We start from the raw sequence: 25,557 nt of genomic DNA on the forward strand, positions 1-25,557 counted from the left end.
GCAGCATGGTGTCCACCCGCAGCATAGCATCCACATCCATCAGGTAGCTTAAGGTCCTCATGGGAAGGGGAACCATTACAGTCCATCCTGGCACTTAATAGCCAGAGATCTTCACATGATGTTGGCATCAGGAGCAACTCTTCCACTAGCTTCCTTCTCCTGCCATGTTGTAGTACCACCCCCCCACTTCATAATGGAGCATTGCATGTTCAGTCTTTAAAGTCATGGGTAGCCCCTAACCACACTCACATGGCAGGAAATTGAGGTCATCACTACATTAGGAAGACCTACCGTCATGAACACATCCTTCAACCTCAAGATGGCACAGAGGAACCGAGAAGGGAGAAGACTGGAACAGACGTATCCATAATCCCACCGGGCATAGCCAAAGGCCTGCATCCTGCGCACAACTACAGAGCGCGATCCACAGAAAAAGGCGGTGTATCTTCACTTTAGTGCAGCCAATCAAGAGCAGAAGCTCTCCCTACGTCCAACCAGGTGGCAACTTCCACTGATCAGACAACCATTGGAAAACTCTTAATCCAGGCCAGAAGAGCTGGTGTGTGTGTTCAGTGCCAGGCTGGCAGCACCAGACAACAGCACTCATCTTCCTCTGCCTGGGCCTGAGGATCCAGTCCCACCTGTATCTCTTTCAGGGCTATTCCATTAGGGGAGATGTTCGAAAGACTGAAGGCACTAGAGACACCCAAAGCTCAATTGGCACTGTGCTTAGCACAGTTAGCCAGAGAAGGGGTGATCCACTCACCTTCCCACTGACAATCCTCTAAAACGCTTTTGGTTCTCAAAGACGCCTCCTCAAGAACCTGAAGGGCGCCCTTGCTTAATGAACAGGACACCGATCCACAGAACTCTCCAACTAGCATCGGATCTCGTCCCTGACATTGGAAGCAAACCTTCCTGCAGCAACACCCATCCCATCCTGACAAACAACCCGGTCTCTGTCCTGGATGGTAGATAGACACAAGAGAAGACATCCTTCACAACCTACACTGCACAAGCTTGTCCACCTCCAGGTATCGAGAGCCAGAAACCTTTATTCTGAAAACCTGTAGCAGCGTTCAAGGTAATATTTCCGCTTTTTAAAGCCCGAACACAAAAAAGACCGATTTATTCTGGCGATTTTTGTGTTGGCTTTAAAAAGTGGAAATATGACATACTGCCCCCTTCCTTCCCTACTCCGACCCCCTCTGGCTGATTTTCTAGTTACTTGGGGGGTTAACCCCCTGAAACTCCCTATTTCCCCACTCACTCGCCCTTCCTGCCTGAAATCACGTATCCTCCTCACGCAGTCACACACAGACACACACACATAGATACTAAAACTCACCTCTCAGTCCCACAACAACTCCACTGGGCTCACAGAGCCTGTCAGCCGCCGCACGCACTCCTGTGCGGTCACAGAGCGGTCTTTCTAAATAGTTCTTTTTTGTCGGATTAAAAAAAAAGGTCTTTTGACCTAATACCGTCGCACCACCGACACACAATATCCAAAGACTGTCAGGGATCCTGTCGTCAATGGCGGCTGAGAGCCGGCTCTGCTTGCAGCAAGGAGCAAGGGAAATCCTCCTCTCTAGGGCTCCCAGGCCATCTCGCTTTTTAGCATCTGGCCTAGTAAGAGTAGTCGCTCCCCACATCAGCCAAGACGTTTAAGAACGTGGACATTGCACTTGACAAAGATATCTAGGTCTGCACCCCATGCCGTCATGCAGGCTTCTCCCACCACTAGAGATGGATTCCAAGCTGCCGATCATCCAGGGCCCTGTAATCTCACAGCTCGACCGCTGCTTCAAGGCGTAGCCAAGAAGAAAACGGCACTCCTCCAGGCAGTCCAGAACTGGGTCTCCTGCTTGATCCTGTCCCTCATAAAATGTGAAAACATTTCTGCGGGCCCTCTTCAAGCTGAAGCAGCCCCCAGTCTCGTTCTCCACTGAGTTCAAGCTCCTGCGCATAGGGTCTCATCAGGAGCCAGGTGGTATCCCGGAGTTAATCGCGCCGGGTTACCGCCCAACGCAATTAGCGTTACTGTAACTCGGTCCAGCGCAATAAGCGCCGGATCCCGATTTGCGGGGGGAGGGGGTGGGGGAGGGGGTTAATCCTCATTCCCATTGGGCCCATTGGAGGTTTCTTGGCTGTCTATTTCCCAAAGTACACCCCTCTGCAATGCCTGTGTTCTTGAAGTGTCAAGAATCTTAAGGTCTTTTCTCACGCAAGTGTTTAACCTATCCAGACTGGGATATGCAAATTTTCCGCAGACCTTTGAACGTCCGTGATAATTTATTCTTCATCACCCGGGCCCACCCCCCTGCGTGCTGCCTCTATTTACCCCACTCCTATATAGGAGAGTACTCTGAAGTATTCTGTATTCACGTGGTACCCCATAAAACAAAAAATACATGCACAATAAATAAAAGAAAATGTTTCCTATCTCATCCCACCTTCTTCTCTTAGTCCCACGGTGTCACTTCAAATTATCCAGGACGAATACTGCGAGTCCCAAAACAAGGAATTATTTTAATCACATTTTTGTACCTTCCATCAACATTATAGATGGGAGGTTGGGGTATTGACTAGGGTGTGGAGGTACTGTGGGGGTTCTCCCCCCACATTTATTTTTTAGAAATTGATATTTTAACGTAGATCAAATTCCACTACACAGATGGCTTCGGTCTCCGCTTCGCCTCTAAAACCCTCCAGCTGATGGGAACTTTCGTTGCTTTCATGTCTCCCTCCTCTCTCTCCTCCTCTGCAGCACCACATGCTTTCTCTTTCCTTCTTGGGGTCTTTCGCCTCCACCACCACTCGTATCTATTCTTCTCCTGCTAGCCCATCCTGTGCTTTACCTCTCCCGTTCATGCCGCAGACTTTTAAGGCCACTCCAGTTTGCTCTTTACAGTTCTCTCGCAACAAACCCTCGCTTTCTCTCCAGGATCGGACTGGGACACACACTTATCTCGGGCACCATTGAAAAAGTGGCACACAGCCGCCACTGGCAAGTCATTCCTTTTGTGACAGACTGTTTGAGTAGTACCCAAGCGAGAGTTTTCTGATAAAATGTGACGCAAATTGTGCATTGTAACGAATATCTATTCAGCAACACTGGTCAAATCTACTAGCCGCATAGTGAAGTCACCCGTCAAGCTGGTCCACAAAGTGGAAAAAAGTGGCCCACTTTCACCAAATAAACTGGCCCCCACCAGCATTTTGCGTTTTGGGTTTGGGCATTGCCCTATAGGTCAGTCCGAGTCTGTTTCTATCGGGACCTTGTGATGTTGATTGAAAATGTCTACTATACTACCATTGCTGAAGAACCCATCTGTCGACCTTGTAAAGCTAGGCACCTGCTGGCGTTTCCCTGTCCCCCTACTACTCAGTGCATGGCACTTCGGTGCCCGCAGCCTACACAGAGGAAAAGGGGCTGCACCAACCCGCAATCCATACTGCACTGTGGTCCCGCCACAAAAGAGACACTCACCCACTGCCTCCTCCCTCTGCTATTCTGTTTCAATAGCTCCCCATCCTCACCCTTCAACGACACTTATCACTGAAACTCCCTCTCTCTTATAATAAAGAATTCAGCCACAGAGCGAGACTTACAGATCACACAGAAAAAGCACTGCCCATCCCTCGAAGGGGCTCCTGGGACCCACAGAGGGAATCTCGCACTACCCACCAATCCTGAACCTGCACAGGTTTATACAATGCTAGAAATCATTATCCTGTCACTCTGCAGTGCCCTCATTCCATGTTTCCAACGTTTCCACCTTCATCCGCTGTTAATTGCCCATCCCACTGCATCCCCCTGTGCCTAGCCACCCTGCAGGCTATTGGAATGTTCCCTGAGTGTTGTTATCTTACTCTCCCAACTGACCTTGACCACGGTGCCTGAGGGTGTTCAACCTACCAGCGCTTTGAGGGCATACCAATGATATATAGAGTGCTATATAAATGCCAAATAACATAACATAACATAACATAACATAACATAACATAACATAACATAACATAAAATAACATAACATAACAGTGTGGATGCCCGGTATCTCTGTTCCAATCCTACCTACCTCTCCCTGCTGCCTCTGAAGATCCTGGACTAACCAATATAGGACACTATCTTCCACTACCACTCATGGTCCTCCTTGGACTCCAGGACATTGAAATATAACACTCATGGTTCCTCGTTTTATGATTATAAAGCTCCCTGAAAGGTGACGCGCCTTCACACTGTGCACTTGCATTGTCATGCATTTGCATGAGTGCATTTGCATGAGTGCATTTACACCAGTTTTGCTAGTTTTTTGGGAAACAAGCAAAACCGATTTCAAAAGGATAAGCGATGTAGTAAAACGGGGTGTTAAAGAAAGGTACGTGGGCTCCCCCTGTTTAAGAAAATATCTAAATGCACCACCGTTCAAATGTAGCAGAATACATGGAACAGATAAAATGGGAATGTGTAGTCTATTTTTACTCGTCTACAGAGAAAAGCATGATCCTATCATACAATATAATAAAAATCCAGATGTATGTTTGTCCGAAGCCATCCTGCCCACTTTGCCTGTTATCACCGCTAGAGGGAGATTTTGCCTTACACATACAACAATACGACTTCAAGTTCATCTTCCAGGCGAACACAATGTGTATTTCAACAATGATAACATGCAATTAGCTGCAGAAAAGGCACACTAAGCAGATATATATTTTTAAGCAAAAACACATATAAACAGATATTTATTTGACTAAGCACTATTTCTCTATCAAGTGAAATTACTTTTTTTCCAAAGTAGTTATGCATTATGTAAATATTAATTACAATATTTCTTGGTATGTATTATTATATCAATAATATTCTTCATGTACATTTTAAACTTTATTTGAGTTCATGTGTATTTACACTGTGGAAATGTCTTCCTTTATGCACATTTACCCATGTACACAGGCTTTTCCACTAGTTTCAAATAAATAAATAGCTTCTTACAGGCATATCTCCGGATGATTTAACTGGCGCTCATGTATTTGTTATCGATTGCTTATCCAAGATTGACCTCTAGGGATCAATATTGGAACTTCAGGTGTACATTTATCATGTTATTTTATACACTTTTTGCTGAATGAATGCATTGCCCTTGTATGCACCGTGCATGGAGGCGTTTATTAAGAGGTGCGCCTAGAGCAAATTGAAAACATTATTAAACTCTGTTTTGGAGATCTTGGCACTGACAACGAGATCACATTAAAACTTACCCAACGTCCATAATGCTGCAATCAATGTGCAGTGTTGCAACAAGCATTGTGGAGGCTCCATGGTGTGTGGTTAAGTTGTCACCTGTAGAATCAGGATGCTACAATACTTATTTTCACAAAAAAACTGATCATGGACAAACGTTGGCATTACACTGCGCCTAAGTTCCTTAATTTCCCAAAATTAGGACTGAACAGAAACCGATTGTAAACATTACTAACAAAGCAGTGAATATATGAAGAATGTTGCTGAAGACCTCCAACACAGGAGCACATTGTTGGGGTGTGGGAGAAAAGAGGTGCATGTGACATGCTACAAAGTAAACTGAAAAACACACGCACAGTGATGTATGCAAAATCAAAAGGACAAAATCAGAGAGACCAACCACTGATGAACTAGGCGATCAGGTGATGAGCGCGTGTGTCATCACTTTTTTATTTCCTAGTAACGTCCATTGAAGAGCGGTGCAGTGAAAGGTGAAGACCAGCCATTGACCAGCCTCTTTGCCTCTTCCCCAATGAACCTTTGCTTTTGCCTTCCTCCCTGCTGCACCTGTGAGTACTCCCACCTTGCTAAGTACTGTGCTGTCTCTCCACAACGCAGTACTCGCCTGTAATGGTTTTGCTTCTGCTGCTTCTGCTTTTAATCCTCCCTACACCTTCTCCAATCCAGCTATATCTTCCTCCTTTCCTATCCCTATCATAATACTCACATCAAGAAATGCTGACTACTCCATCCCTATTTCACCTACTTCCAACAAAGCCAAAAAACGAACCATACCTCCCCTAACACACACCCATCAAACCTCTCCTCCTCTGAGACTCAACTTCTCTACTCTTCCTTACCTCATCAACTGAACTTTGCACTCTGGGATGCTCAGTCTGTATGCAACAACACATCCTTTATCACTGACTACTTTTATGCCAGCTCTCCTCTACTAGACCTTCTTGTTATCACTGAAACCTGGATTTCTCCATCTGACACTGTCACTTTGGCAGCCCTACATGACTCCAAACTATCCTTCATTCACTCTCCTAGACTGACTGGCATAGATGGAGGCAGACACGCTCTCTCTTCCCGCCTCAATGCCTCACAAATCTCCAATGCCATGTCCTATCCTACCGCATGAATTCACCATCTCTAAAATTGCTCAGCCTCACTCAGTTGACATCATCTCCATATATCACCCTTCTGGTCCCACAGGACTATTCTTTGATGAACTTGGGCAACTCCTTGATTCTCTTTTCACTAAACATCACCTCATTCTCGTAAGTGACTTTAACCTTCCCTCTCCAACCACTTCTCAGAAATCTGAACTTCACAGTCTTTTCTTAGTGACCACGTTCGCCACTCTATCCATAAGCTACCTACCCACCTACCTACCCACACAGGGGGTAACTCTTTGGATCTCTTATTCATCTCCACCTCTCCCTCAGCCACTAATACCACTGTCACACCATCCATATCTTCTCACTCCATCTCCTTTCCACCATCTGACCTTTCCTCACCACTTGCTTCACCTATTACTAAAAGGAAATTATAACCTTCTGCCATTTCCCCCTTTCTCTCTGAACTAGAGTTCTCACCCTCGTCCTTCACACCTGATGCCTCTTCCACCAACACTGCCTTCTGCAGCTTCCAATCTCGACTATATGACTCATTCTCCTCTCACTTCCCACTGCCAACTTTCGCCCTTATGTCTCAGCCTCCTCATCCATGGTTCTTCCCATTCATACGCTCTCTCCGCAGAAACATGCATCGGCTGCTGCACAGATGGAGGCATACCCGCTCGCATGATGATCTGCAACTCTACCTCTCTGCCCTGAACTCTCTCATGTCATCTCTTGTTACAACACAAAGGGAATTCTACCTAACCCTCATTGACTCTCACTCCAACCATCCTCGCTGCTACAGTGCACCCTAAACTCGCTCCTCAATCCTCCTACGCCTATGGCTATCAACTCCACTCTTACAGCTAATGACATAGCTGAAAACCTTGATGCAATAAATTCCCAAATTAGAGACTCTCTCCTGCCTGACCTTCCTCACATTCCTACCTCCTACATTCTGCACTCCGCCTGCTCTCCCATCATCCTCTGCCTCTGCCTCCCACTTTAGTCACACTACTACTGAAGAAGCCCTATCTATACTGATGAAGGCTAACCCCTCTTGTGCCCCATCAGACCCTCTTAGTCCTCAGCTAGTCAAGCCTATTGCCCCTTTAGTGGCCTATCAACTCCCTGAACACTTAACCGGTCCTTCAACTCTGCTTTCTTTTCCTCTGTTTTTAAAACAGCCATGGTCATCCCTATCCTAAAAAAGCAAGCGACTGACCGGAACATGACAGCTAAATTTTGCCCTGTGTCTCTCCTTCCACACTATTCTAAAAGACTCAAAAGGTTTGTGTTTAACCATCTTACCGATTTCTTAGATATCTACAACCTTCGAGTCCCACTATCAGCAGCAGGTTTCTCCTCCTGTCACTACACAGAAACTGCTCTCATGAATTTCTCCAACTTCATCACCTCCGCTAAGCACTCCACCCTCTCCTCTATCCTAATTCTCCTTGACCTATCCGCTGCCTTTGACACTTTTTGAGCACTCTGATCTTCTTAATACTCTCTTTCTTCTTAGGATTCATGATCAAGCCCATGCCTGGATTTAATCCAACCTTTCACCATGCCAATTCTCACTCTCCTGGAGCAACAACACAACTCAACTAGCTCCTCTAACTGTTGATGTTCCAGAAGGTACTATCTTGGGTCCACTCATCTTTACGCTCTACACCTCTGCTCTTGGGGCACTAATATCCTCCTTTGTGTTCCTGTACCAACTCTTTGCAGATGAAACCCAAATCTTCTTCTTTTTTCCTGAACTCTTTTCTGACCTCCCTAGCAAAATTTCCAACTGTCTCTCTGCCATTAAATAGTAGATGGCTTTGCACTCTCTGAGGGTAAACTCTACCAAAACAGAGGTGCTTTTCTTCCCTGTCAAAAGCTCTCCCTCATCTCGCCCTCCACCTCTCCAGTCCTCCCCCGACACTCTCTCCTACTTTTCTTCAACTAGAAACCTCAGCGTCATCTATGACCCTTCTCACACCTTCTCTACTTTCATCTCCAAAACTGCAACGTGGCTCACCACTACCTCCAAAGTATTCCAAAAATCAGGCACCTCCTTCCTTTCAACACTGATCAAGCATCTCTTAACCACTCTTGTCAATAAACTGGACTACTGTGCCAGCAGCCTCTTTGGCTTCCCCAGCTACGCTTTCTGTCCTCACGACAAGATCATTAACTTGGCTACCCGGACTCTCTTTGAACTCCCGCACTTCACACCTACTTCCTCGTACCATCACCGGGATGGATGGCTGATGATGCAAAACAGGGCCAGATTAATATTTCTTCTCCTCATTCACACATCTCCCCAGGGTGAGGCACCACTGTATCTATCCTCCTCCATCCAACTCTATAAGCCTTCTCATAATCTCTGCTCTCACTCCTTGACTACCCTTGTGGCTCTTCACCCTCCCTCTACTTCCTCTTGCTTCCACTCTTTCTCTCCTCTTGCTCCACTTGCATGGAATTGTCTTCCTCCGGACACCCGAGATACAGTCCACATTGATTTGCTCAAAACCAAACTGAAAGCCTACCTCCTTGCCTCTTAATTACCCTATTACCCTACCTCTCCTCTGCCTTCAAGCTTACTTCTTTCCCTTACCTCTAACCTGACCCCTGCCCTTCAGTTGCAGCGCCTCCTGTGATGAATCGCAGGTATTTGTTCCTTCTGCCCAAGGGGTAGCCTCCCCTTGTGAGGCTCGGGTGTCGAGCCCGCTCTACAAGACCCTCCGTAGGGGTCGAGCCAAGTGGGACCTCACTGGCAGAGACTCCCCCTACGGGGACCAGAATTCCGGTTCCTGTGAGAAACTCCCTCGGCCACCTATTATAGCCGCATACATGGGAGTGCTTCCTATGAAGAATAGAGCAGCAGCCTGAAAGCATGAAAAAAGAAAGAAAGATGTCCATCTAACAAGAGACATATATTTAACTTGGACGAGTAAGAACAGAGAAAAATAAGGAAAGTGTTGTATGCAGAGGAAGCCCCTGACATAATCACACCTTGTGGAGGTGGAGCCGTGGCCATTTGCCGAGCACGCGACTTTCAACGAGCAGCAGAATGCCAGTGCAAGACGCCGGAACACTGGCATGCGCAACTGTGAAGACAGCTTTATGATGAGGAAGAGACGATCAAGGAACCTGGTGGTGGTGTGACCCCACTTGCAGGATGGTGGGCAGGACGCCCGAACAGCAACGCAGAGACTCCTGTTCCTGGAAGCATGAATAGCTTTTGATGGCTAGTGCCTGTGTACAGCAGTAACCAGGCGAGGAACCAAGAATGTAGAGTCGACGAGCAAAAGGGGCGAGAAACCACACTGTGTGAGAGATGAGCTGCAAACTTCTCCTACATACAGAGAGGTGCCGGGGAGCCAGGAAAAGTGGGAGCCACCGGGGCATCATTACACGCAAGAAGAAACGTATTCCGGTACTAAGGACGAGAAATTGAATATAATACTGTGTAATCAGAATTGCAAAAGTAAGGAAAAGCAAGTAAGAAATAATCCAGTTGGAGGAGGCGCATATCTATGAAGAGAGAAACTCGTCCTAATCCCGAGGACATCCCAATGAGACTACAATAACGGTACTATTGGCCCTATACAAATTACAGGTACAATGCAATACAATGAGATATCATTAAAGAAAACAGTGAAGAACAGAGGTGAATAACACATGAATGAGAGATTTAACCAACCCAGGTGGGGAACCATCAGAGACTGGAAATGAATCCCCTGGGAGGAAGGGGAGATACCCTATACCATCAGAGGTGAAGGCTGGAGAAAGCACAAGCTAGAATCATATAATGACAGATAAGAAAGAAAGCTGCCAAGTGAAGAAGATAGCATAGGAGACAGCGTAATAAGCTGGAACCTTGGCAAGAATAGCCTAAAAGGAAACCAAGATAAACTGTACTCAGGAAAGCCTGAAGTAAAAGACTGGAAAGAGTCTGCAAGCGATAACAAGAGGGTGAGGAACTATTGGAAGGAAAGATATTCTAAATATACGAACACAGAATGCCCAAAACCAAAAGTATTCTTGGAGAACTGCAAGAGCTGATTACAGGTATTACCCAAGACGGTGACGTTAAGAAATGTCTGTACCAAGGTGACTTTCAGAAGAGAAGCAGAGACCAGGGGAAGAAGAGGCATTCTCTTGATCTATTTAATTAGATATATATAGTGGTGCGGTCAGGTAGGGTTAGTTTTGACAGAGGACACCTGTAGTGTGGACTTCCTGACAACTGATTCTCTCTAGCAATAGGGAAAGGTAGGCCTTCATTTTTATAATTTCAATAAAGATAGTCTAGAATATTCTCAGCATGTCTGACCCGCCACACTTCACTCTAGCACGTCATCCATCATGGTCACATCCCTTACACCGCTGTCCATACCACTGCACTTAAAAATGCTCAGTGTTCATTGTCCTTAATCAATGTATGTCCACTTATGTAGTGTCCCTGGGGACTGTTGCATTTACTCCTCTCCATAAAGTAGTCCAAATGTCACTCAAACTCCCCCCATTGTAAGAAGCTCACCACTTCACGTCAAGCAGGATTTCGTATCTATTGAACGTGCTTTTGTGATCAAAGGAGCATTGTTCCCTCTGTATATAAAAATAAATACAAATAAATAAATAAATGTATTACTGGGCCGTATATATTACCACTGCTGCCATGTTCACTAGCAGCAGACTGGATTTGGTTTGTAGGAGCCGAGCTCTCACCAAGATTGCATTCATGTTGTGTTGATCCACGCAGATTGCACGGAAATGGATGTAACCTGAGGTGTAAAGTGTTGCAGTATGTGGTCAATGTGCCTTATGGTAACCTTGAGTGCTATTGTTAAGTGTGGTGGTCTGTGGTTCACTGGGTAGTTTTGGTGGCCATGGTCATACACCACCATGGTCATACACCACCAACACACAGGTTATGTGGCCGCCGCTACAGCCTATTGGCATATTGGCTACCTTTGGTGGCTTTGGTGGCGTGGCTGTGCCAGTGGAATGGCAAAAGGTCATGCCCTTGGAAAACTGCCCATTGGACATGGCTGATGGCCAAGGCCAGTGACCCATGGAATTGCAGTCGGGGAAAGTGGCCAGTGGACTTGGCCCCAGGCTAGACTTAGCGGCTACCTCACATTGCTTGGCGATGCCTGGGGCATGGCCACAGACCATGCTCAGTGGGTACCTCACATTGCTTGGCGATGCCTGGGACATGGCCACAGACCATGGCCAGTGGTTCATGGACTCACCATGAAGATTGATTTGGTTCTTTAAGTTGCTTGGCAGTACCATGGGCATGACCAAAGGCCAGTCCCTATTCAAAGTGGTCATTGGATATGGTGGCAGGCCATAGCCAGTGCCCACAATTCCTTAACGGGGTAAAGTTGTCGCTAGGCCAAAGGCCAGGCCTAGTGACTATTTTACATGGCTCGAGAGGCATGAAATATGTTCAGAAGCTACGCCTCAGATAAAGTGGCAACCGCCATGGCTGTGGGCCATGATGACTGTCCTATGGACCTGCCATGGCCTTAAGTTACCACTGGGTAGGTCTGCGGGCCTGGCCCAGTGCCCACTTTGGTTGGCGTGGCAGGTGCAGGCAATGGTTGAATGCTATGTCCTGGGGAAAGTGGCCACTGGCATGACTCTGTCCATTACAAATTGGCCAATTATCCCAACACCCACCAAGGGAGAAAGGTGGCCACTGGCCATGATATAGGTCAGACCCAGTGGCATCTTTGGGTGGCTTAGTGGGGCCTGTGCATGGCTGAAGAGCATGTACCAGGCAAATTGGGCAGAGGCCTATGGTCCTGCAATAAGGGTAAAGTGGGCACAGTCTATGGCTGCTGGCACTGTGATCTCAGGCCTCAGGCACTTTGTGTACGTTGGCAGGGTAGAGTGACCAGTGGTCCTGGAATGTGGTAAAGTGGCCACAGGAACAATACCTCGCCTCCATGCAGCACTGCTCATGACATCACAGGTGACATCACCTACTGAGTGAGTTTCTTCCAAGAGAACAGGCTATTTGAGCTGTGTTCATTCTCAGCAGAGGGGTTGGCATATGTGTGGCACACTTACAGACATACTGTTTTATTTTGGACATTTCTACTAAATGGGCTTAGGACTTGCCCAACACTTTTCGTCTTCCCCGATTGGGTAACTTTAAGTCAAACCTGACTTAAAGTTACAAACTATTTGCAGGTCACTGGTTTAACAGTTAAATGACTCCTGCATTTTCGTGGAATACTTCTGGGGGATGACCCATGCAAACACGTGCCCCAAACCACGCCTTCCCCCCAGAGCACCCCATGCCTTCACTCCATCCCACAGTTGGAGCAGAACAGTGGAAATAGTGAAACTGTGTTACATGCCCCTCTGGTCTGGGTGTTGTTAACAGCCGTAGGTAGGCCATTGGTGTTTGTTATATGGCCTTGTGGAGGATCTTGGCAGCCTTGTCTCCCACACATGGGCCTCACTGATGGGCATTTACAAATACTTTTCTGTAAAGGTTCAAATGGCTTGATTTATCTCCAAACTAGTTGGACCCTCACTATTCAAGGCACACAGATGTTAAGTCTCTTACGGTCAATGGCGTCTCTAGGGGAGGGGCCTGGGGATGCCGGCCCTCCCTGTGAAACCCTGTGCTCCCTCTTCCCCCCCACCTAAGACGAGCAGTGACCATGTTCTCCCCTACTTTTGTCTGTGCCCCCCCTACTTTTATCTTTGGCCCCCTCTGTGCCCCTCCTAAATTTGATTCCTGGCGACGCCACTGCTTAAGTTCATTTGAAGAAAGGAACATAACTGAAAGGACAGGCAAACACAGTACTTAATCTGTGGGGGTGTTTGCCAAGGATCAGCCCTGGAACTTATTTTTGAGCCCTGGCACTTATTGTCTCAGACTCACTTTAATTATGAAGCGGTGATGCTCAGTGTATCCATCAACGACAATGAGCAGGTCACCCCAAATCTGTATTTAATTTAATGTATTTATTGTGCATTGGTTAGACACTTATGCAGCAAGTAAATTGTGTTTCAAAGCACCCACAGGGCAACAGGGGGGGGGACATGGGATAGAAAGCAATGAATACACTGGGGGCTAAAGACAAATCTACTGAATTCAGTTGTCCACATCACCCACAATACAAGAATGCTGTCCACATCACTCAATGCTGGAATGCTGTCTACAGCTCCCGATTGATGACTATGGTCTACATCACTCAATGAAAGGGTGTCCACATGGCCCAAAATACAAGAATGCTGTCCACATCACTGGAATGCTGTCTACATCTCTCAATCAATAACTACTGTCTACATTACTCAAAGTCATAATGTTGTACACATCACCCACAATACAGTAATACTGTCCACGTCATTCAATAGCATACATCAGTCCTCACAATACCATCAATGTGATCATGTCACTGAACGGCATAATGGTGTCCACATCACTCGGAATAGCATAAATCTGTCCTCGTCACTCACTATGCCATAATGATACCCTCATCAGTCAATTCAGTAATATTGTCCACATCACTCAATGGCATAATTCTGCCTAAGTCTCACAGTGCTAAAATGCTGTCCACATCACTCAGTGCCATAATGCTGGGTGCGATAATGCAGTGCCCACCACTCACTGTGTCATAATCCTGTCCACCTAAGTAACACCACCATGATGCTGGCCACATCACACACCTTGCCATTCTGAGGATCACATTGCTTAATGTCAAGATGCTGTCCGCCTCATTCGCAGTGCCAGACTACAGCCCCTATTGCTCCTAATATCAGAATACTGTCCACATCAGCCACAATGCCACAGTGCCATCCACATCCCTCCCAGTGCAATGCTGTCCATTTCCCTGGCAGTACCACACAGCTCACAGTGGCACGTGCAATGACTGTCAACAACACTGGACGTCACACTGCTGCACTGTCCACTCTGCCTTAGTGGGCCCATAAGCTGTCCACATCACTCATGCTGCCACCAGACTGTTTCCAGCACACCATCAAACATCATTTGATATAGTAATGATGTCTGAGCTGTATCCACATCAATGAAAGTATCATAATACTGTATAGTTCACCTATAATGCCATATTGTAGTTTACACCACGCCATAATGCTGTTCTCCTCTCTCGCAGTGCCAACACAGTGATAGCGCCAGAACCCTCTGCACATCACTAACTTTAAATAGAGCTGTCCAGCATCAATGATGTTGGCAACAAGCTCACTACACATGCTTCTTTCCTGTATAAGTTCATATTCATTTGGGGATTCTGGGGATGAATGGGACAGGCTGGTAATCACACGACACCTCATGCATTGTACACTCTGAACATGTATTCCCAGCGCTTAAATTATAAATATGTATGTGCCAGGGTCTAAATCTGTTTAAGTGTACACTACCCATGGTGCTCAGAAATAAGTTCTAGGGCTCAGTCCTTGCAAACACCCTCACAAATGACGCACTTGTTATTGCCCTCCCAGGGGGTGGGGGTTGAAAGGCTGAGGGGGCCTCACAGCCAATCAGGGATTTCATAATGCAGGTTTTAACTCGTGACAATTCCCACTTTCTGAACCCCCCTGAGCAGTGGGAGGCTGCCATTTTCCCATCTGGGCAACAAAAAAGAAAGCCTATGTGCTTTTTCCTTGCACCTCCAAATTCCATCTCTACTGCCCACAGCCCTTGCTTACCTGCTGCTACCTCTTCCCTTGCTGAGGCCAGGAACACTCAGTGTTCCAGTGTGTGCCTGCCCTGGTAAAGGCTGCCAGGGAAAGGGAGAAGAGACTATGTGTAGTTCATTCTCCCTTGACCATGTCGGCCATCTTGCTTTGTAGTTTTTTTAAAGTTGAGAAATGACAATCGTACCGTTTCTCAAATTAGAAGAAAAACTATTAGCACCCCAGTAAGCATGCCGGGATGCTTATAGCAATAAATTCCTTTAAGTGGGGGTATTATCAGGCAGGGGCGTTGCTAGGGGGGCTAAGGGGGCTATAGCCCCTGATCTTTTGGTTGTAGCCCCGGATAGAAGCTCAGGGGCTACAGCCAAAAGACCAGCTAGCCCCCAGTCCCAACAGTTCCAACATCAGCGTAGCCCCGGGTCTTTTCCAGACCTAGCAACTCCCCTGTTATCAGGTCTGGTAATGCCCCAGGACTCACATTAAGGACCTTGCCATTATCTGACCCATACGTTGGGTTTATTACTTAATTATTGTGTTGAATGGTGACGTGTATTTTTCACCAAAACTATTGCTGAGAACATTTTTCCAGGCGTCATTTTAGACAACATGTAAATGATGCGGTTTATGTGGGGATTAAAGGTATAGGACGGGTTATGTGTTTCTGTTGCTCTATTTTGCAGGAAAGAGAACAGAGGCACTGGGGGATAGGTAGGTTTCCAAGAATTGTCAACTTTGGTCGAATAAATGAATGATTAAACAACTTGTGATAGAAAGCGAGAGCCCTTCCTCTATATCCACCACACTGTACCCACCGATTAGAGTCTATTCTTCTAGTTGCATGCTATATTCACTTATAATAAAAGACCAGATGTATGTTTGTCTGATGTCATGCACAGTACAGGCTGCCTGAATGCATAGAATGCTCAGCTAGAGGGAGCTGTTGCCTTAAGAAATACAGTGGTCTAATTTGCATAGCTTTCCTGCTGTCATCGCTAGAGGGAGCTGTTGTTACGCTCACCTGACTCCCACGGAGGCGCAGGCCTGGTTTGGAGTGCTGTTGCCTCTTCTATGGTGAAGCGCAGGACTCGGAAGATGGACAGGACCGGACCCTCAAATCTGGCTTGTCTGACTCACAGACATATCCTTCTGTGTGTGAAAAGGGAGTATTAACAATCTGCGGGATAATGTGTAAGCCTCCCACTCCCTTCTCACCCTCCACGAAACCCTTGTGCGATTCCCCGTGAAGTCTCACCTTAGGGTCTGAAAGGACGAGCTCTCCATCCTGCTTCTGATGCAGGGGCGCGTTGTAATCCAGTTACTTCACTGGATCATGGATTGTAGAGAGTTCCAGTTTGCTTTACCTTCCCGGTAAAGTACTGTGAGAATTCTGTTTATAAGTATGAGCCCGAAATAATAATTGTCTGTTGTCTCTATTTCAGGTGCAGAACAAAGATTCCGAGATGAGCAATGGAACCGACGAAGGAAACTCAGGTGAGTTGTTTGATGAGAGGTTCCTTTAGTGTCCTTGCATTAATGCACTAATGCTTGTGTCTTTTTTCCCCATAGGAGCCGGGTTCGGAAATGCAGGAGATATGGCACCGACCCGAAGTGAGAGGTGCAGTTCCAGTAGATATCAGGTAAGTCTTTAATGAGCGTTCAGGTAATGTCTTAGCATTCGCTCACTAACGCTGATGTCTCTTTTTTCCCCTTAGGGGCCGGGGTCCGGAAATGCCAGGATGCAGCACCGACCCGAAATGAAGTGGGAATGACCCAACATTTAAGTCTTATGATGGCAAATTAAGGTTTTCTTATTCTCTTCCCTAGCTCACCTTTGTTCTTGTCTTTTTCTCCATAGGCGCTGAAATGTGGCTGCGGATCCAGATGGTCGCTGATGAACATGGAGGCGCCTAGTAAAGGTGAGTGGAATGCGGCGCTGCAGCGATCGATGTGATGTGCTTTTAAAATGAATGTCTTCCTTTTCAGGATCGTCGGCGAAATGTCTCCGGAATGCGGATTTAGCAGGCAAGGACTCTTCTTTCTCCTATTCTCTTCTCTTCTCCCTTTGCAGGTGTTCCAGGATGCTGGCGGGCGTGGCAGAAGTCAGGATGCAGGAGCTGACACGGTAAGCGTCCAGCTGCTAGATGCAGAACAACGCGAAGCGTGAGTTGCTGCTTGGGCGTGGCTTAAATAGCCTTCGAAGTAGTTCCAGGTATGTATCCTTCCTCTCAGGTATGTATTCTTCCTCCGGCCACACCCGTGTGGTTAAGTAGTCCCCAAAGATAAAGTAGTCCCATTCAGGCCTCTAGATGGCCTGGATGTTGCAGCATGGTCTGCATCAGGTAAGTTTACACCAAGCACCTTTAAACACAAAGTCATCTTTTATGAGCCTGGCGCCTATGGCGCCAGGACTGTTGTCCATTATGAGCTTGGCGCCAAAGGCGCCAGGACTGAGTCCAAAGGGCCCCTACTTGGGGCTGCTGAGACTTCCCTCGGGGACATGATGTCTGCCTCTGGGGTAGCTGGGCCTGGTCTGGCTACTTGGAGGTAGGCATCATGACAGTACCCCCTCCCAAGGCCCCTCCCAAGGTTGTTCTCTACAGGGGTTTTGGCTTGTTTGGGAATTTTCGGTGGAATTTTTGTATTGATCGCGGCGCGTGTACATTGTCGCTTGGTTCCCAAGATCTCTCCTGAGGTCCATACCCCTTCCAATCAACTAGATAGAAGAGTTTTGACTTTAACACCTTGGAATCCAATATGTCTTTAACTTCAAATTCTAATTCCCCATCAATCTGAATTGGTTCTGGTGGTTTGATCAGTCTGGTTCCTGGTTGCACCGGTTTCAACAGTGAGGCGTGAAAAACGGGATGAATTTGCATGTTCGCTGGTAGATCGAGTTTAAAGGCCACCGGGTTGATTATAGCTTTGATGGGATAGGGTCCTATGTATCTGGGGTTGAAAGTCTGCGGTCCTTTGAGAGGTAAATGTCTAGTTGCTAGCCATACCTGGTCCCCTATTTGGTACGGAGGTGCTTCACTTCAATGTAAATCAGCATTTTCCTTGTACTTTCTCTTGGCCTGCTGAAGATGAGTCGTAGCTTCTTTGAAAGCTCGGGTTATCGTGGAATGCAAATGATCTACCGCAGGCATTTCCAGGTTTTGAGGAGGGTCCAGGTCTGAGGTTCGAGGATGATGACCATACAAGGTGTAAAAAGGGGTTTGTCCTGTTCCAGAATGTACAGAATTGTTATTTGCATATTCTGCGATCCAAAGAATGTCTTTCCAATTGCATTCAGATTGGTGCAACATACACCGAAGATATTGTTCAAGGGTTTGGTTAGTTCTCTTGGTTTGGCCATCAGTTTGGGGATGGTGACTGGTGGATAGTCGTACATCAATTTGCGCCAGTTGACAACATTTCCTCCAAAAATGGGAAATAAACTGGCTTCCTCGATCTGAGACTAATATGGATGGAAAACCATGCATACGAACTATGTTCTCCAGAAATTCCTTGGCCAAGATGGAGGCTGAGGGTAACCCTTTTAAAGGGATAAAATGGGCCATTTTGGAGAAGAGATCCACAATCACCAAGATAGTGTTGTATCCATAGCAAGGAGGCAGGTCGGTAATAAAGTCCATCGACAAGGTGTGCCAAGGTGCCGGTGGAATATCCAAAGGTTGTAGAAGACCGGCTGGTCTTTTCTTTTGACCTTTATTTTGGGCGCAAACTCCGCAAGACATCACAAAAGATTTTATGTCTTTTCTCCAGGATGGCCACCAGAATTGTCGTTTGATCTTTTCCTCAGTTTTAGCGATACCTGGATGTCCTTCCATTAATGTATCATGATAATGGGCAATAACGAGTTCTTGCAGTTCTTTGTTAGGCAGAAATAATCGCCCCTGGAAGTACGGTAAATCGTTATTAACGGAAAAGTGTGACCCCTTTTGGCTACATTCTTGTAAGACTGTGGAGTCTAATAGTTGTTTAACTCGAGTTTGAACGTCCTCAATAGTTTGTAAAGAGGTCAAACCCAAAATTCTCTGTTCAGGTATAATCGGTACAGGTTCTAAGCTCGAATTTGTTTCTTCCATCCCAATCCGGGATAAAGTGTCCGCTTTGCCATTCTTGCAACCAGGGCGATATGTGATTACAAAATCAAATTCCGCAAAGAATAAAGCCCATCGGAGTTGACGTGATGATTGGGCTTTGGCCGTCTTTAAATATTGCAAATTTCTGTGATCTGTAATCACCGTGATGGTGTGTCTTGCGCCGAGGAGGTAATGACGCCAAGCTTTGAAGGCGGACTTAATAGCTAGTAACTCCTTGTCAGTGATTGCGTAATTAATTTCAGGAGCCGAGAATTTTCTGGACCAAAAGGCTACAGGGTGTAGTTGGTTAGTTATTGGATTCCTTTGAGACAGGACAGCTCCCATGGCTAAGCTGGATGCGTCGGTTTCAACAATGTAAGGGAGATCTGGGCGTGGATGCTTCAACACAGGTGCAGAGGTGAATTTAGTCTTTAGGTCTTGAAAGGCCTGTTCTGCCTCATGAGTCCATTCGAAGCGTTTATTTTTCCGTAAGAGAGCTGTGATGGGTTGGACCACTCAAGAAAATTCCAGGATGAATCTTCGATAAAAATTGGTAAAACCAAGCATGCTCTGAACCCCCTTCACAGAGCTAGGAGATGGCCATTTGAGGATGGCGTCCACCTCTCGCGAGTCCATTCGGACTCCTTTAGGTGTCAGGATGAATCTGAGAAACTCGACTTCTGTGGTATGAAAAACGCATTGTTCGAGTTTTGCAAACAGTTTGTGCTGGCGCAATTTTTCAAGAACTGCACTGACATGTTTTCTGTGATCGGATTCCGAAGAGGAGTACACCAGGAGTCGTCGATATATACGATGACACAAACATCGATAAGTTCCCGAAGAACATCATTCATAAAGTATTGAAAGGTGGCAGGTGCGTTGCACAATCCGAAGGGCATCACCTGATATTCAAAGAGCCCATATTTGGTGCGGAATGCAGTCTTCCATTCGTCGCCTTCTTTTATACGCACCAGGTGATAAGCTCCCCGGAGATCTAACTTGGTGTACATACAAGCATCTTTTACCTGGTCAAGAAGTTCAGGGATCAGAGGCAGAGGATAACGATTCTTAATTGTTATTTGATTTAGGGCGCGGTAGTCAATACATGTTCTAAGGTCGCCTTCTTTTTTCGGCACGAAGAACAGAGCTGAGGAAATAGGAGACTTTGACGGGCGAATAAAACCATTGGCAAGGTACTGATCTAAATACTGACGCAAATGAAGGTTCTCAGGTTCAGTAAGAGCATAAATCCTACTACAAGGCGGTTGAGCATTGGGTACCAGATCGATTTGACAATCGTACGACCGGTGGGGAGGTAACGTGTTGGCCTGTTCTTTTTGGAAAACGTCTTGGAATTCTTGGTACTCAGCCGGTAGTTGTATAGTGGCGGAAGTTACTGAGGCCAGGCCCATATTTGGATTTCTTGGATAACAAGTTTGTTCACAATCAGGAAAGGTTATTCTCTTTGCTCGCCAGTCTATCCGAGGATTATGTGTTATTAACCAAGGAATTCCTAGAATTACTTGAAACTGTGGGGCCTTGATTACGTCAAACACAATAGCTTCCCGATGTCCATCCTGACCCACTAGTGTCACTTCTGTAGTGGAATGAGTTACCAGCCCTGAGGCTATTTCGGTTCCATCAACTGTAGTAATGACATACTTGTTAGTTTTCGGACGGAGAGGGAGATTAATCCTGGAGGCCAATTCACGATCTACATAGTTTCCAATAGCTCCACTATCGATGTATGCCTTTATAGCATGCAACCGCCGAGGCTGTTTCGGATCCACGAGGACCATTGGCATGATGAAATGCGAGGTCAAAGAGTTTGTTTTCAAGCTCGGCAAGCGGACCTCTACGCTTGTCGGGCTTGGTCGTTTCCCGAATCAGGTTCTGTTAAATTGTTGTCAGTGGCTCCAACCACCTTCTTAGGTAGTTTGACCGGACAATCTCGTAGAAAATGACCAGAAGCCGGCAATAGAGACATAATTGCTTTTGCCGCCTTCTCTCCCGTTCCTTCTGCGTTAACGGTCCTTTAACTCCACCGATTTGCATAGGCTCTGAAACGTCGGTACTCTTGGGGTTAGCATGAGTTTTGATCAACACTCTGGTTTCAAACTTGGATCGATCTGCTTTTCTATTCTGAAGTCTGTGATCAAGTTGGACCACAAGGTCTATGTACTCCGCGCAGACTTGGGGTGGATTTACTATTTGGGCTAGCACGTCTTTAAGTTCTCCGCGCAGAACTCGATGAAATAATGTGATCCTTTTATTCTCTGGCCACCCAGTTTCCACAACCGACCTATTAAAGGTGGCGATGTAAGATAAGAGATCCTGGTTACCTTGTCGTAAGGATAGCAGTTCGTTGTCTAGGGCCTGTCCCTGAGAGTGTCGAGCGAATAATCTTTCCATGCTTGCCTGGAAGCCTTGAAAATCCTGGAGAATTGGGTCATCTTGATTTACCAAAGGAACTGACCAATCGGCAGCACTGCCGCTGAGATAAGATAATACAAAAGCTACCTTGGTCTGGTCATTAGGGAAGGCCCCAGGTCTGCATAGGAAGTGTAAGCGACATTGGTTCATAAAAACGGCATATTTCTTGGGGTCCCCAGCAAAATGTTCAGGCGGGGCCAAAGGCATGTTTCCACGTAGATTGATTTGTACCAGGTTATTCGAAATCATAGAAGTGGGATTACCCCCGGAACTAGGTAAAGGAGTTTGTCCTTCCTGACCCTGCAACAACCGTTTGGCCAGGTCATCATTTCTTTCCTTAGATAGGATCAGTTCTCTTTTGAGAGCGTTAGTCTCCTGGCGGGCGGAGTGTACTTCTGCCCGTAATTCCCCCAAAAGCTGGGCCAGCTGGTCTGTCTCGGAAGTTTCCATAGCACCCGGGTGGGAATTTGTAGGTAGGCTTCGCGTTCTGTTACGCTCACCTGACTCCCACGGAGGCGCAGGCCTGGTTTGGAGTGCTGTTGCCTCTTCTATGGTGAAGCGCAGGACTCGGAAGATGGACAGGACCGGACCCTCAAATCTGGCTTGTCTGACTCGCAGAAATATCCTTCTGTGTGTGAAAAGGGAGTATTAACAATCTGCGGGATAATGTGTAAGCCTCCCACTCCCTTCTCACCCTCCACGAAACCCTTGTGCGATTCCCCGTGAAGTCTCACCTTAGGGTCTGAAAGGACGAGCTCTCCATCCTGCTTCTGATGCAGGGGCGCGTTGTAATCCAGTTACTTCACTGGATCATGGATTGTAGAGAGTTCAAGTTTGCTTGACCTTCCCGGTAAAGTACTGTGAGAATTCTGTTTATAAGTATGAGCCCGAAATAATAATTGTCTGTTGTCTCTATTTCAGGTGCAGAACAAAGATTCCAAGATGAGCAATGGAACCGACGAAGGAAACTCAGGTGAGTTGTTTGATGAGAGGTTCCTTTAGTGTCCTTGCATTAATGCACTAATGCTTGTGTCTTTTTTCCCCATAGGGGCCGGGGTTCGGAAATGCCGGAGATATGGCACCGACCCGAAGTGAGAGGTGCAGTTCCAGTAGATATCAGGTAAGTCTTTAATGAGAGTTCAGGTAATGTCTTAGCATTAGCTCACTAACGCTGATGTCTCTTTTTTCCCCTTAGGGGCCGGGGTCCGGAAATGCCAGGATGCGGCACCGACCCGAAATGAAGTGGGAATGACCCAACAGGTAAGTCTGATGATGGCAAATTAAGGTTTTCTTATTCTCTTCCCTAGCTCACCTTTGTTCTTGTCTTTTTCTCCCTAGGCGCTGAAATGTGGCTGCGGATCCAGATGGTCGCTGATGAACATGGAGGCGCCTAGTAAAGGTGAGTGGAATGCGGCGCTGCAGCGATCGATGCGATGTGCTTTTAAAATGAATGTCTTCCTTTTCAGGATCGTCGGCGAAATGTCTCCGGAATGCTGATTTAGCAGGTAAGGACTCTTCTTTCTCCTATTCTCTTCTCTTCTCCCTTTTCAGGATGCTGGCGGGCGTGGCAGAAGTCAGGATGCAGGAGCTGACACGGTGAGCGTCCAGCTGCTAGATGCAGAACAACGCGAAGCGTGAGTTGCTGCTTGGGCGTGGCTTAAATAGCCTTCGAAGTAGTTCCAGGTATGTATCCTTCCTCTCAGGTATGTATTCTTCCTCCGGCCACACCCGTGTGGTTAAGTAGTCCCCAAAGATATAGTAGTCCCATTCAGGCCTCTAGATGGCCCGGATGTTGCAGCATGGTCTGCATCAGGTAAGTTTACACCAAGCACCTTTAAACACAAAGTCATCTTTTATGAGCCTGGCGCCTATGGCGCCAGGACTGTTGTCCAATATGTGCCTGGCGCCAGCGCCAGGACTGAGTCCAAAGGGCCCCTACTTGGGGCTGCTGAGACTTCCCTCGGGGACATGATGTCTGCCTCTGGGGTAGCTGGGCCTGGTCTGGCTCCTTGGAGGTAGGCATCATGACAGCTGTTGCCTTAGGATATATAGATACAATGCCAATTTGCATAGCTTCACCTGTTGTCACCGCTAGAGGGAGCTGTTGCCTTAGGATATATAGAGACAATGCCAATTTGCATAGCTTCTCATCTTGTCACCTCTAGAGGGAGCTGTTGCCTTAGGATATATAGAGGCAATGCCCATTCACATAGCTTCACCTGAGTCACCACTAGAGGGAACTGTTGGCTTAGGATATATAGAGACAATGCCAATTTGCATAGCCTTGCCTGTTTTCAGCTCTAGAGGGAGCTGTTGGCTTAGGATATATAGTGGTCCTACTGTGTCACTGAAAACCTGCACTTTGGCCCGGGTGCACGGGCCGTACTCTCGTATATACACATATGTATATATACATTCAATGAATAAACTTTGTTAAAGGGACGTTATGGTTAAATTGCACTAATAAAAACCTATGAAATTCAGTGAAAAAACTTTGTTAAAGGGATGTTATGGTTACAAGTAAAACCGAAAACCCCCTGAAATTAAGCTAATCAACCATAACTCGTGCCACCACCGTGCACTGTTAAGAATAACACCCATGACATCAAAGATGACATCACAAATGCGCATTTAATTTTCATAGGAAATCCCTAGAAGGGGTTGTGAATTTAATGTTGGCAAAAAAGTGTCAGGGGTCATCTGGAGATGTGTGATGAACTACATACTTGATTATGCAATGTATTGCTCCAAAGACATTCCATTGCAGTGTTGTTTCTAGAACAGGAACCTACTCATACAGAAACGTAGGCTTTGGCTGCAGCATACACCATAGAGATGTAATATTTCTAATTTTCCCATGTTGGATAGTAAAATCGTGACTGCTTCTGTATCACACTTTTGCATACTGTAAAACATATACTAAGTAGGTAATAATGCATCACGTACTACATGCTTGTACTACGACACACAACACATTAAGAGACCACAATGTATACAAATATGGGGCTTATACAGGGAGAGTAAAGTAAGTAAACAAGTGGCAGCATCATGAGCCACTGTGTATAACCAACATGATTATCTTTACTCATAGAAATGATTGCTGTGTTTCAGGCCTGCTTCTTCCCCTATGTATGTGCACCATAAGACGCGACTGAATTCTAAGGAAAGTACCTTAAGAACATGTGAGAATAGCAACGTCCACAAATATAATGCCTTTTCAATTTAAAGTTTTTGACTTTCGGTGAATAAACTCACCTGGCCTAGATATGTCAGTGAACAAAAAAAGAAGGGGTTAGATATGCAATGTCATCAGTGATGTCATCAATCATATTTGTGATGTCATCTTTGATGTCATTGATGTTATTCTTAGCAGTGTACGGTGGCGGCGGGAGTTATGGTTGCTTAGCTTACAATAACTGGCGAATTTCAGTTTTACTTGGAACCATAACGTCCCTTTAACAAAGTTTTTTCATTGAATTTCATAGGTTTTTATTAGTCCAACTGAACCATAACGCCCCTTTAATAAGGTTTTTTCAGTGAATTTCATCATTTTTTACCAGTGCATGCTATTTTCCTACAACTTACTAATATCATACTTACCCAATATAGCAATGTTTGTGTCCAATTTACAAAGTGTCACCTTAAAACTTGGCCATTTCCCACCTTCTAGAATCATTTTTAACACTTCTATACACTTTTTGCAACTAATTCAACTAGTTTTGCATCCGTAGTGAAGGCAAGCGTCCCCACACAGCACGATCCTCCCCGCAATGAGAGACAATGAAGGACTCTCCCAATATGGGAATAAGGCCAAGACAGAGTGCGGGTGAGCGTAAATGGGAGTTTATCAATCAGAATAGGGCATGCAAAGGACTCTGCAAACTCCGAGAGCGCTCTGTCTGACAATCGCAAAGACAGGCGTATATATTTACAAAAAACGTCAGAAGAACCTACACACTATAGGGGGCACAAGTTCATGGGGATTGGGTGGCGA

Source organism: Ambystoma mexicanum, chromosome 13 (genome assembly GCF_040938575.1).
Source record: "Ambystoma mexicanum isolate Mex_15411 chromosome 13, UKY_AmexF1_1, whole genome shotgun sequence".
NCBI classification, from domain to species: domain Eukaryota; kingdom Metazoa; phylum Chordata; class Amphibia; order Caudata; family Ambystomatidae; genus Ambystoma; species Ambystoma mexicanum.